Source organism: Vicugna pacos, chromosome 23, assembly GCF_048564905.1.
Source record: "Vicugna pacos chromosome 23, VicPac4, whole genome shotgun sequence".
NCBI classification, from domain to species: domain Eukaryota; kingdom Metazoa; phylum Chordata; class Mammalia; order Artiodactyla; family Camelidae; genus Vicugna; species Vicugna pacos.
The window spans coordinates 32363893-32377894 of NC_133009.1; the positions used below are offsets into that span (position 1 = coordinate 32363893).

The window sequence follows — 14002 nt, forward strand, 5'->3', positions numbered from 1 at the left end:
AAATTTCTTCTAACCCTAACACCTTGACCACCATAAGCCTCCCACAAACAAGCTAAATGTAAAGTAAACTCACAACGATCCAATATACAAAGTGTGAATTCAAATGAAAAATGCTGCTACCTCTACAGGCTGTTTCAATATGGAAGGGCACTACTGCAGCTCTCTCTAGGCACTGCTGCTGATAGACTCAGGCCGACTGCTTTAAGACATCGTTCATGCTCTCAGTTCAGGTCTCTACTAGAAAGAAGAATCATCAGGCAACTGATTGATGTAATGGCACCGCAAGTTCCAATAATAAGCTGAAACCTCCTCTCTTTCGTTCGCAAATGTGTTGCTGAAACCAGCAAGTGCAACACACATATGGTCACTCAGCATATATTTATGAAAGCTGTGGGGGGGCAGAGCCAGGCGACTGGCCTGTCAAGAGGCTGGAGGTCACGGTACTCACCACGCAGCATTCCATGGCTGTCATCACTGTCCTGGATGAGAATGAGCAGGAGATCCAGGCTCAGGACCACAGTCTCGGTCAGTCGGTACCAACTGCCACATCCTCCGTCTGAGAGCCTGGAGGGACAGATGTGGGTTAATGGTGAAAAATATCATGAGAAACACCAAAGACTAAAGAAAGGAATTGCTGAAAGAATCTGCCATCTATAGCCAATGAATTTAGAGAAAATGAAGTATGAAATCATGAAGGCATTTTATTTACTTTAACTAGCAGCATCTTTTTCGTATGGGTTTTTTTTTTTTAAACTCTATCAGCCAGACACAGAGCAGCATTTGCTACTTTCTGAAGACACGACCCTACATCCGGCACCTACCACTGTCACCCTGTCCTACCGTTTTGCTCAAAATTAGGAACCAGTCACTTAGAGCTTAGGTCATTTCTCTAAGTATAAAGAAGCATGTTTACAAAAAGGATTTGACCAGTGGCATTTCCAAATTTTAGCAGTTTATGGGCAAAAGGCCTTAGAAAGAAGAACTCATCTTCAAAAATCAATAAATCCCTGGGAGTTGCAGCTTTCTATAAGTTTGCTTTGGCTGAACCAAGAAAGAAGGTATATGCAGATTTCTATGGAAATTATGATTCCATGAAAGATTTCAAGGTGAAGAGGAAGGCTGGTATCTAGATTCTAGAGTGCACAGTGATCCTGGATGTAAAGAACTTCTTTGGGCTCGGTTCCATGGAAATTTGTCACTTACCTGTGTTCCTGAACTATGAAACCATAAACTATGAATATCTGGTCTAAGGGACAGTTTCTCTTGATAAATTAACAATTAACAAATTAAAAAATCATATTTCACTCGAGCCTCAAGACAATCCTACCAGGATGCATTTTTATCCTTGATACATAGAGGAGGAGAGTACTGAGACCCAGAGAGCACATGGCCGGCGGCCGAGCGGTGAGGCTCCAGCATGACAACGAAAGCTCGGCAGTAGGGTGGCAGCAGGAACTGCCCTGCATGGGTGTCCTGTGAAACAAGTGTGTTGACGGATTCAGATGTCCAGACCACTGTACCCGGCAGATCACCCTGAGCCTAAAAAGGTAGGTATTAAGACAGCATGGGAGTTGAGGCAGCACTGGCATGTGAGAATGAAAATGGAGGAACGCAGTAAGTCAGATACAGGAGGAAAATCAGATGAAACACGCAAGGGGAAACAGCACAAGTGGTGTTGTCAACAGACAGATGGGAGCAGCAGCCCTGACGTCCAGCGCTAGCAGGGAGCGGGGAGAAACGAGAGTAAATAAGCAGCCCTGCGATGATAAACACCCACCATCAGCAAGCTTCCATTCTTAATAAGGAAAGGAAGCTCTTCAATACCAGAAAGGAATCTGCCAGATCTGTAAACACACTTAGTTTGAAACGTATCCTCTGAAAGGAATGGTAGACACAACGAGATGGGAAGCCCTACGGGATAATTTGACTTCTTGTCGGGATTACAGCTCATCTTGCTGCTTCTAATTAATACTGCATTTAGCTGTATTAGTGGACGCATAGATGTGTTTTTCTGGCAGTGCTGGTAACTGAGTGCTTTCCCCGAGGCCTCTGCTAGTGAGGAGAAGAAGCCTTTCGGGGCTTCATACACAAGTTTCATCCCAAGTGACTGAACCTAAAATTGGACTGTATGTACTAGCTCAGTTTTTATGTCTCAGCCTGGCAGTTTGTTTCTAGAGTTGCCACAGATGAATGTTATTATTAGTTTAAAGTTTTGGCAGAAAGTGTCATCGATGCATCTTCTTTGAGAAGAGGATGGAAAAAAAGATATGGAGGTTCTGCTTCCAGGAAAACACTTGGAAGTGACTAGGTGCCAGGCACTGTGATGGTCATTTTGCATTTCTTATCTCATTTCAGTCTCACAATAAACATGCAAAGAAGTTATTATTAACTACATTTCAACCATGAGAAAACTGAGGTTCAGAGAGATTAAAAACTTGTCCAAGCTCACTCAAGGACTAAGAAACCAAGCCAGGACTAAAACTAAACTTTCTGACTCTGAAATCCATGCTCTTCCCATAAATCAAGTGAGATTTTGCTTATTAAAGACCAAAACTGAAATCTCTCTCAGTCACATGCTTATGAATTAGCCCCTGAAACTGCAAAGACTCCTGTGTAACTGAGTACTGACTGATTTTCTTGATCAATCTCAGAAGAGCTACTGTCATCATTCAAATTATATCGTGAGGATTATTCTAAAGATATACCAGTTATAAAGTTTTTTCCTACACAACATGCAAGTTACTGATATGTGCGCTCTGATGTGCATTTTAAGAAAAAAAGAAACATAATGACATAATTTTAAAAGATATTACTGTCTTCAGTAATTTCCTGTCTTTCCAAAGGCAGGGAAATTGTTCAGACAAATGAACTGAATAATGTTTCAGAAACAGGATGATGTTCAGAAAGCATCCAGGCCCCTCCTGCTTGCTAGACTTGTCTGGTCTCTCACCCAACAAAGCATCATCCATCATCTACTTCCCCCAGCCTAGATCTTGTACCTGAACCCCAGACCTGAGCTGTGCAATGCCACCACCTTTCAGAACAGTTCCTGTGCTAAATATGCAATACATCACCATCATGCATCCTTGGTAACGCTGCAAAGTGGGCGATCTGAATCCCATTAATCAGGTGATGAGACTGTTAACTTACCTGCAGCCATGAACCTAATGGCTGGTGGAGCCAGGCAGCGATTCGAGCCCAGGTCTTTCTGATTCGAAGGCTCATTCTTGTCCCTCCTGCCCTGACTGCCTCTGGGAATGTTCTGCTACGGATGGGAACCACCTCTGAGAGAAGGGTGTTTCCACTATTCATTCTACCCGTGGCTCCAAAGCTCTCCTGATTTTTTGTGTCTAGAACTGAATGCACTTTTTCTCCTTGTAATTCATGCCTGCTTTCTTTCTCTCCTGTATTCTTGATCAGAATGAACGGCATCACTTAACAAGTGTGATATATGCGCATGTTGATGTGTCAGTCTCTTCTATTAAACTCTCAGTCACCTTTGTGTGCCTACAACCTGTCAGAGAGCCCGGCACACAGTTTGACACACTTAATATGTAAATATTTTCTTAACAAATGGTGCTCCCCAGTCACCTTAGCCAGAACCACAGGGGTCATCTGAGACTTTCCTCTCCTTCTGCCCCCAAGACTCGTTAGTAACCAAGTCTTGTCTGTTCTACTTTAAATGTCTCCTGAGGCTGTCTTCAGTTTTCCATCTGAGTGACTACTGCCTTAGTTACTCTCCCCACCACTCCTGCCTGGATGGCTATAGTTTTCTTCTCAATGATGTAAACACCCTTCTCACTGAGGTGGTTCCTATCCACAACGCTGTCTACCAAATGTGACCTGGTTCTGCAGTGACCCCTCACTGCCTCCACCAGATATGTGTCTTCAAAGCTCCGACTGTTGCTTACCAATCTAATCTCATCACTTGCTGGTTCTCTGTCTCTCACACACACACACTCTCACTCACACACACACACACAGTGTGGTCCAGCCATCAGAAACTGCCTGTAAGCCCTTTAAACCCTTGTTCTCTCAATCCAGTGTGTGGTTTCTTGCACAAGGAGTGCCCTTTTCCCATTTATTTACCTCACACAATCCTAATTAAAAGGCCAGTCAAAGGTTAATCATTTGTCATCCCTTTAAATGACAGTCTTCCATTCTGGGGATCAAGATGGGAGAGCAGGAAGTGTCTGAGCTCAGATTCTCCCCCAACAGACACAGCAGAACTACAACCACACACAGGACAACCCTCTCTGACAGCAACCTGAAGACCAGCAGAGCAGACGTCCTACAACCGAGGCAGGCAGGAGAGGAGAGAGGCTGCCCACTCAGCGCCCGCACCCCAGTGCGGTGGCCACAAGCGGGAGGGGTACCCCGACCACAGGGGCCCCTGAGGAGCAGGGAGTCCAAGCCAACCTGGGTCCCCTGCTGGGGGATCTGCACCGGGAAGATGAGCCCCTGTAACGTCTGCCCTGAAGCCCCATGGGACCTACACGGGGAGAGCCAGAGAGGCGGGAGACCGGGACGCTGCTCACTCACACTGAGTCTCAGCACAGAGGCAGCAAAGTGAGAAGGGCCTCACGAAAAGCGCCAACTGGAGAAGAAGGAGACTTGTGACTAACTTCAGGGTGTGCGCTGGAGGGGCAGGGATCTGTTAAACGGTCTTCAGGGACAGAAGCACTGGCGGGTGTCATTTTCTTTCACTCTCTGTCCACCTACCTGGCCTGGCCTGGCAGGGGCCATTTCTGTCACTCTCCATCAACTCAGCCAAAACCACGCGCCCACCCCAGTGTTCTCCTCAGGACCAGCCCCGCTCAACATGCCTGCCCCAGCTGCCCTCTCCAACGTGGCTCCCAGCCCTGCAACAGCACATTCACAAGAGTCACGGAAGGCCTCACGGCCGGTTATACTGGGGGACAACACATCTGCATGCCCACAGCCACAGCGTTGGCATGAGGTCCTCTCAGCCAGCCCGTCAAGGGCCAACCCTGCCCACCAGAGCATGTGCAGCAATTCCAGCCCAACCGCAGCAAAAGGGCACACGCAGCCCACACAGGGGCTACACCTGGGCACCTGGCGCTGGTGAGCAGGGTGAATGAGCCACTGGGTCCCACAGGACACCTTCCACATAAGGTTACTCCTTGAAGACCGGGAGAGGCATCTCATATGCCTAATATAAAGGAAAAAACACAGAGTTAGGCAAAATGAGGAGAAAAAGTAATACCTTCCAAACGAAAAAACAAGACAAAACCTGAGAGAAAGAACTAAACAAAATGGAGATAAGAAATTTACCAAATTAAGAGTTCAAAGAACCATAAGTAAAACAAAACATCTGCCCCTTCCTCTCAGCTTGAAATAAATCCTGCTCTCCCCTCAATGTCCAGTTCAAACCCCACCATGTTTCCCCAAAGTCCTCATGCTCACCATCTCTCTCCCCTCTGAGTGCCCACAGCAACCACCATCAGTGAAACCACGGGCCATGTACCTGGTGGCCTTTTGTTCCAATTTGCATCCTCACTGAACTACTCTAATACTTTTATCACCATACTCCTTTCGAGAATAGTACTCTTATTTCTGCCACCAGAGTATAAATTTTCGGAGGAAGCTGACTATGTTTCCCATCTTTCTATCCACCAGAGACCACATCAGTGGTGGTCTGCAAGGAGTAAATGCTAAAAGCACATTTGATATGGTGCTTTCCCTTTGGTGATGACGATAATAATAATAAAATTTACTAAGCATTTCCTATGTGCAGGCGCTGTGCCAATCACTTCATGTGGATTACGTCCTTAAACTCTCACATAAACTTAAGAATTTGGTTCCATTATTATCTTTATTTTTCTGCAGATAAAACAGACTTTAGAGTGTTCAGGGGTGTTAAGTCATTTAATTTAGGCCACACAGATGGAAATAGGAAAACCAGAACTTAGTTTTATCCCCAGCGTTAAATTTCTACTTGCAGGAATGCGCACTAGGACTTCCTCAGGTACACATAATTTTGTTATGTTTTTTGATGTCACTGTTTTAGGAAAAGTATTCTTTATTAATAATCATCCTCCCTTCAAGTGTCTAAGTCACCTGAGAGCAATGAGCAGGCACTCCAGTATGGTCCCCATAAGTAAGAAGTGGGTGATGCCAAAGTTGCTTCATGGTTTTAATGAAGTAACATAAATCTTCAGGGGAAAAAAAAACTAAATCCCATTAATGGAAAACATAATGAACCAGAAGTCTGCAATAAATAATGATAAATATTACACAAAGTTTTCTAAATAACAGAGCTAGTGATAACCCTGAAAAACAACTAGGCAGTTAAAAAGCACAACATGGAATAAAATAATCACGGTCAACTAAATCACTGCGAGAGAGAAAAGTTTTTTTTAAAAAACCTAATAGGCTCTGGAATGGGTGAAATCATCCATACATGAATCATAACTGAAGACAGAGACAAAGAGATTATCAAGTACTCTGAGTACAATACTGTCTGTTCTTGGTTTATTGCTCCTGGCAGACAAAGAATTATTACACATAAAAGGAGTATGAAATACTTAAGGACCTGTAAACAGTTAGGGTGTCCAACAGGGCATTTATTTCAAAACTGATACGCCCGAAAATGAACTCTTGATCTTCCTCCAAAAGCTATTCCTCCCCAGTTTTCCTCACCTCAGGAAATGCCATCTACTCTTCCTAGTTCTGTGCTTTTCTCTGTCTCAGGCCCTGTTTCACTGGCCTGAAATGTCTGCCCCCTTCCTCTTGGCTTTAAACAAATCCTGTTCCTCCCTCAATGTCCAGTTCAAATCCTACCAGGTTTTCCCAAAGTCCTCATGATCACCATCTCTCTCTCACCTCTGAGTGCCCACACCAACCATCATAAAGGCATTTCATGGGCTGTAAAAATTTAGGCCCCAATCTTCGGAATCTTCCTGAACTCTGCTCTTTCTGTCACATCCCACATGCAATGCATCAGTCAACCTGGTCATCTCTTCCTTTGAACTGTACCCTGAATCCTATCACAACTCATTGTCTTCACTACTTTGACCAAGCCACCGTCAGGTTGTGCTTGGACTGTTGCAGTAGACTCCTAGTTGGCCTTCCAGCTTCTACCTCTCCACTTCCATCATTTTTCCCAATACACACACACATGCGAGTATTCTCACATACAAGCCATAGTATTCTTTTGAAAATGTGTCAGATGATGTCACTCTTCAAAATTATCCAATAATTTCAACAGCACTCAAGGAAAAGACCCAAAATCCTTGCCATGGACCACTAGGCCCACCGATACCTCACCGTCAAGCCTAACTCGTATTCCTCCTATCATTCTTTCCTGCTCAAAGACCCAGCACCCGTCCCTCTACTCCAGACACAGGGGTCTCCTTGCTCCTCTATGAGTTCATCACTCTCTTCTCTCTCTACTCCAAGGCATCTGCACCTGCTCGTCCCTGTGCCTGGGATGCTCTCAGGTCAGTTCTCTGCTCAAATGCCCTAGGGAGACATTCTCTGATCACCCTAAATAAAGTAACATATCATCATTACCACCTCTTTCTTTCTATTCCCCTGACCTCATTATTCTATACAACATGCAATTCCTAACATATTACATATATATATAAACATACACACACACACACACACACACACACACACACACAGAGTATATATTTAAAAGTATGTTCTTGGTAGGTTCTACCTGATAGGAGTTACAGAAAAATAAATAAATAAGTAAATAATACATACTAAGAAGTTTTTAGTATATATTTAGTTGGTCATTTGCAAATTTCTAAACAATGAAATTGTCCAAAAATACAACTGCAAAATGCAATGAAGTAGGGCTGCTGAGAAGAAAGGTTAGGGATTAAAAGTAGTGAAACTGACATCCACACAAACTCCTGCACACAGACGTTTAGAGCAGCTTCATTCATAATCAGCAAAACTTGGAAGCAACCAAGATGTCCTTCAGCAGATGAATGGATAAGCTGTAGAGAAGACAGAGACAATGGTCTGTGTGTATAAAGAAATAAACTAAAAAGTTTCAGTGCTAAAAAGAAATAAATTATCATGAAAAGACATGGAGGAACCTTAAGTGAGTATTACTAAGTGAAAGAAGTTAATCTAAGATGGCTACATATTATGTAATTCCAACTACATGACATTCTGGAAAAGACAAAACCATGGAGACAGTAAAAAGATGAGTGGTCGTGGGGCCTGGTGGAAGTGGGAAGCATGAACAGAGGATTTTTAGGACACTGAAAATACTCTGTATGATACCATGATGATACATGCCATGACACATTTGTGTAAAAAATCGATAGAATGCACAACACCAACAATGAACTGCAATGTAAACAGACTCTGGGTGAGAATGATGCATCCATGTAGGTTCATCAGTTGTAACAAATGTGCCATCTGGTGGGGCATGTTGATAACGGGGGAGGAGGCCGTGCATGTGTGTGTGGCAGGGGGAGGGGGTATACGAGAAATCTCGATTCCTTCCTCTCAATTTTTCTGTGAACCTAAAACTGCCCTAAAAAATAATAAAAGCAGTATTAGTGGATAAAAGTTGCTCCACAGAGTTACTATGAGTATTAATTATTCTCAATAACATATGCAAAGTATCTAATAAACTGACCAAGCTATTACAAGCTTTCAATAAATGTTCACAAACACACCCTTTTTTCCCCTTAGTGCTCCCATTCTGTTTTCTGTAAATGGGAGAACACAGCTGCCTGGAGAGTGTGACCATTCCACACTGTCACTTGAGCGGTATGTAACACAGCAATTGTTAGTCTGCAAACTGAACAGTGACAAGTGCAGGCCTGTTTGCACTGTTTACAGTAATAATCTGCATCTGGGATTGTAGTAAAAGCAAAATAATCTCATAAAAACCCAGATTATGATGGCCTTCATTACATTACGGACTAAGCCTTCTCTCTGACAGCACACCTGCACAACGTCCAAGTGTTTGAAGGACCAATTTTCACGGTAATTTATTTCAGTAAATATGTTCATGTAAATGGTATCTCTTTCATTCCCTAATATTTCTTGGAAACACTGATTATTTAAGAAGAAATAAGTAGATCTCTGTGTCAGTAAGCTCAGACTAGGATCTTCTGCCATCAAATGTCTGGAGAATCTTTGTGCATTTTCTGATTACAATTCAAATTAAATGCAAACAGTCAAGGAGCACACAGAGACCCCATGATCAACTCTCTTCTGGCTGAGAGGATGAACTCTATAATGAGACATGTTAAGTATTTGCTCTCCAGCAGCTGCAATTGATTGGTTTTGACTGGTACATCTCGCTAATGTGCTAGGGAACAGTAAACACAGGAGCTCGGTATTTTTTTCCAGGGCAAAAAAACCATGGTCTCTAATGACCTGCTTCATGTGTAGCTTTCTCTGTAATCTGCCAAAGTGACACTGGATCCCAGTTAATCTCTTCACCAAGTGAATCTGCATGTGAATTTCACATTAGGAGACCCATCATCAAGTCTGGTGAATCTGCTAAATTTTCAGAGTAGAAGCTTCTAGAAGACAGGGAACTTGTCCTGTTCACAGCTCTCCCTTTGTTGCCTAAATTAATGTCTGACATATTGCAGGAACTGAGAATGGAAGCAAATTCCAGTTCCTGTGTTAAAAGATCCTAGGGCCAAGCAAAATGTATTACTCCCACGGCCTTGGCCCTCAGTTCCACCAAGACTAAAGCAGGACTGCGGCTGCCTCACCACCTCTGCCACCTGCCTGACCCCAGTCAGCCAGATGAGCCGTGCTGTCAGCCGAGGATGCCCATCTCTCTGTCCTTCCTGTCGTTCCACCAGCGTTCTGAGTGGAACATTTGCCTGAAGCAGACTACACTATTCTTTTTCCCCAGCTGCACTGAGATGTAACTGACATACAATGCTGGGTAAGTTTGAGACGCACAACACGTGCGTATGATACACACATATTACAAGATGATCAACACCACAATGTTACTGAGCACCTCCCTCACATAGTACAACGACCATTTCTTTTTGGGGGTGAGAACATTTAAGACTTGCCCTCTTAGCAACTTTCAAGCACATGATACAGTAGTATTAACTGCAATCACCATGCGGTACATGGGGTCCTCAGAACTTACTTGTTTTATACCTGGGAGTTTGTACCCTTTGACCAACGTCTTCCCACTTTCCCCACCCCTACATTATTCTAAGGGCAGGATTCAACTCCCGAGGTCAGAGTTGGGCACAGTGTCCTCTGCGGAACGGCCGAGCACAGATCAGGTGCAGAAACCTGAGCCCAGGCTGTCCTTCCAAAGGAAGCACCTGTCTGTGGGATCTCCGGTCCTTGTTTATGCACCAGAGGCCACGTCTATATGATATTTCTAGACTGAACAGCCCTTTCATGGATTAAAAAAATCATATCTAACATCCACTATAGGAATTAATAAGGTAACTGCTATGACCTGAAATGAAGACAACACAGCTCACTGCCGGGGGGCCTCCAGACTCGGGGCCTCCGTCTAGTCTTTCATATACTGACCAACCACCACTCAAGTGCATATTCCTGGCTGAGGTGTCGAAAATGTTAACTGACTGACCTTAAAATGTAGAAAAAATGAACTAGCACTTTCTAGGCTGAAGCATTTAACACCAACGGCAGGAGCTAACATCTGATTTACCTCCTCCCCTCACCACAGACAGTCACTGAGAGCAGGGTTTCTCGACCTCGGTTCTGCTGACATTTGGGACTGGATGCCTCTCTTGTCCGGGGTGATGGGCTGTGCATTACAGGATGCTGGGCTCACCCCTGGTGTCTACACATGAGGCCAGCAGGACCCTCCTCCAGCTGTGTTAAGCGAACACATCTGCAGGCATCACCCACATCCTGGGGAGGGGAGCCCGCCCAGTGCTGAGCACTGGGGCTTCACGCCAGGCTCCCTCCTGAAGGCCACCGCCACCCACTAAGCACGTTTCTGTCTTTAATTCTGCTTACAGCGGGCCCCAGTCTTAGACGTTCCCTTCTCTGCTCTCCCACTCAAACGTGAGCCATCCTTTAAGACAAGGTAGCTATTAGCCCCTCAAAATGGAGCTCTCAGAAGTGATTTGTTTGGTCCATGTGAATGCAGTTCCCAGACCACTAAGGTCCTACAGCCCTGGTTACCTTAGAGTCTCGCACTCTTCCTGTGTCCTCATTTCCGCTACCTGCCAGGCCCGGTGAGAACCTACTTAGAAACCTGCAACTTAATACTAAGCATGTAATCTTTCCATAAAATTTTCCACTCAATATCTCCATATTAACCTGACTTTTCCTTCTCTGGAGAAGTTTTGCACTCTAAAGCCAAAAAAAAAGAAAGAAAGAAAAAGAAAAAGGCAAGAAGGAGAGGGAAAGAGAGAGAAAGAGAGAAGGAAAGAGAAGAAGAGAAGTACAACACAATTCTGGCACCAAAATTCCCTGCAACATAACTGGCTCCTGTTCACAGAACTATTAAACCACAATATACAAAAGTCACTTATTTTTTAAAATAGTCACAAATCATAAATAGTCAGACTGGCTAAAATACTGTTCATGCAGGTTAATACAGAGGTTGAGCTGTCCTGCAATTCTTAAAAGAGCAAGGCCGGAGAAGACAGAGTTCTTAAGGAAAATTCACGTGGGGGTGTCCATTTACGTAGCAATCTATGAAGCTCTCTGTACTAGGCAAAGGGTACAGGGAATTTTTTGTGAACTGTTAGCGAAAAAAAAAATTTTAAGCTTTCACAGGTTTCTAAAAATAAACCCTATCCTATTACATCAAGAACATCATAAAAGCAAATGTTGGCAAAATACAAAGTTAGGTGAAGAGTGGCTGTTCTCAGCAAGGCTTAATAAACACAATAGGAGTTATAACAAATTAATGATAATAAATGCACTGGGAAAATGCAGTGATATATCTGTAAGGAATATTTTACAGTTTTTCCTAAAATACAAGTGAGGGGAAATTTTGGCAGCATTTTATTAAAATATCTTATTATCTCCCTATTTATTTCATGTTGAAAGTCTTTAACAGCATAAAAAAAAAATCCTGAACTGGAATAAATATATCAGGAAAACATATATATGTCTTAGTGAACCATCTGCTTTTTGTAAATAAACATAAATCACGTCATTGATCATCTCACTCCTTTCCTTTTCTCTTTTTCTATTCTTACATCTAACACTTTACAATGTTACAGCACAGCCAGACACCCCTCCCTTGAGATAGTCTCTTTTCAGATAATAAGGTCTTTTCTCATCCTCACAACTACTGCTGTATATTATATTCAGCTTACAGACAGAAAAATGCAATCTCAGAGAATGTAAGAACAAATACCATCTAACTTCCTAAGTAGAAAATGCAGAACCTAAACTCAGGCACGTCTGACTCCAAGTCTGTGGTCTTTAAACTACGTAAACTGTGCGTGCGTTTTCTCCCTCTCAGCAAAGGACTCCTGACTGCACCTGCCAGCAGCGTCCACCTGGTTCAGGTATCAATACACAATCATCCCAAAGGGTTCTTTTTAAAAAAAATTTTTGGCACTTTATGAGATCATCAAAACTGTATTTGAGAATGCCAAGAATGAATAACACCCAATATGAGTAAAATATATACGGGTATGTGTAGAGATGTTACTATATGTTAGAATACACTAAGCAAATAAATAGCATCCATCATATGTGTAATATTTATGACAAATATTCAGTGGATAAAATGAGGATCTGAATAAATTTCCATGGCTTTCTCACAGTGAACCAGTAATAATACACTTTAACTAGTGCAGCTAAGAGAATGGTCTCCATTCTGGTCTGGAGCTCTCCTATTTTTAGCATCTTCTTCTCCTTTAGTGAATAACTCACTATTCTTGTGCCATCCTAGTCTATTATGAAATGCTGGTTTACTGAGCACCAGGACCTCTATTCTCAGTCTAATTTTGCACATGGTGAAAGTTCGAGATTTTTCATTTCATTCTAATATTTACTTTTGACTACTCAGTATTTGCTAATCCCTTTGTTAAACCTATTGCATTTATTATCTCATGTCCTATTTATAGACCTTTGTAAGGCAGATTTTTTTTCACAGAGGTACTGGGGATTAAACCCAGGGCCTCGTGCATGTTAAGCACGAGCCCTACCACTGAGCTATGCCCTCCCTGCGCCAAAGTAGCTACTTTGACCTCCACCGTGTAGTTGAAGAAACCGAGGCTTACAGATATTCTAAAGTCAGACAGTTGGGAAACAGTGGACTGGAATTCTGATGCATAACTGTCTAATTCCGAGCTGCACACTCAACCACCTGTGGGACAGCTGAGGAGGGAATGTTCCTCTAACAATAAGCTTTGCAAAATGTCAGCTGCATGCTTTCCACGCTAACCCTGACGTGTTCTCTTCCTCTGTTTACACGGCATTTCAAGCTCCCGGTGAGGCAACTACTCTCTCTGTGCCAAAGGAAAGAATACTTTATTTAGTTCCCTGCAGAGGAAAGAAGGCTAATGTGGTTTTCCATGGAGAAAAGCATTTCTTCCAGACTAATGATTAAGTTGAAAATGGGTCATTCGTTGGGCAAATATTTCCTACGGGGCAGCATTAAATGTCTCCAGTTACAGTGCTCAGGAGTATTCTGAGTTAATTCTACCTAAACAGAGGTTACATTTTAATCAACTTACCGATTTTATCAAGTTACACATTTTATACAACTTACATATTTAATTAAATTCGATAACTTATTTAGTTAACATCATTTAAATGAATAACGTAAAAAAACTTCAGCTATTTATAATAATTAAATTATGCAGAACTTAATTCCACCTTAAGTCCAAGTTTTCCTAGACTCAAGGATATCAAAGAGCCTTAAAAATACTTCAAGTGCAAATTTAAACTTCTAATGGAAAGTGTCTTAATTCACATACTGAAAAATACTCTGCCATGTACACAGAGGAAATCTGTAGCCTCTTTTCAATTTGCTATGTTGAGTTTCCCAAGAAAGAGGAAGAAGAAGAATTTCGCT

At 42.8% G+C, this 14002-nt stretch overlaps 1 long non-coding RNA gene across 1 annotated transcript in view; it reads right to left on the bottom strand.

The window, feature by feature from the left end:
• The window catches only part of LOC107033465 (uncharacterized), a 282054-nt gene that overhangs the window by 199132 nt on the left and 68920 nt on the right, over positions 1-14002 (bottom strand). Inside the window, exon 8 of the long non-coding RNA XR_012063609.1 lies at positions 449-564. This is a non-coding gene — a long non-coding RNA (uncharacterized lncRNA). The remainder of the gene's footprint in view (positions 1-448; positions 565-14002) is intronic.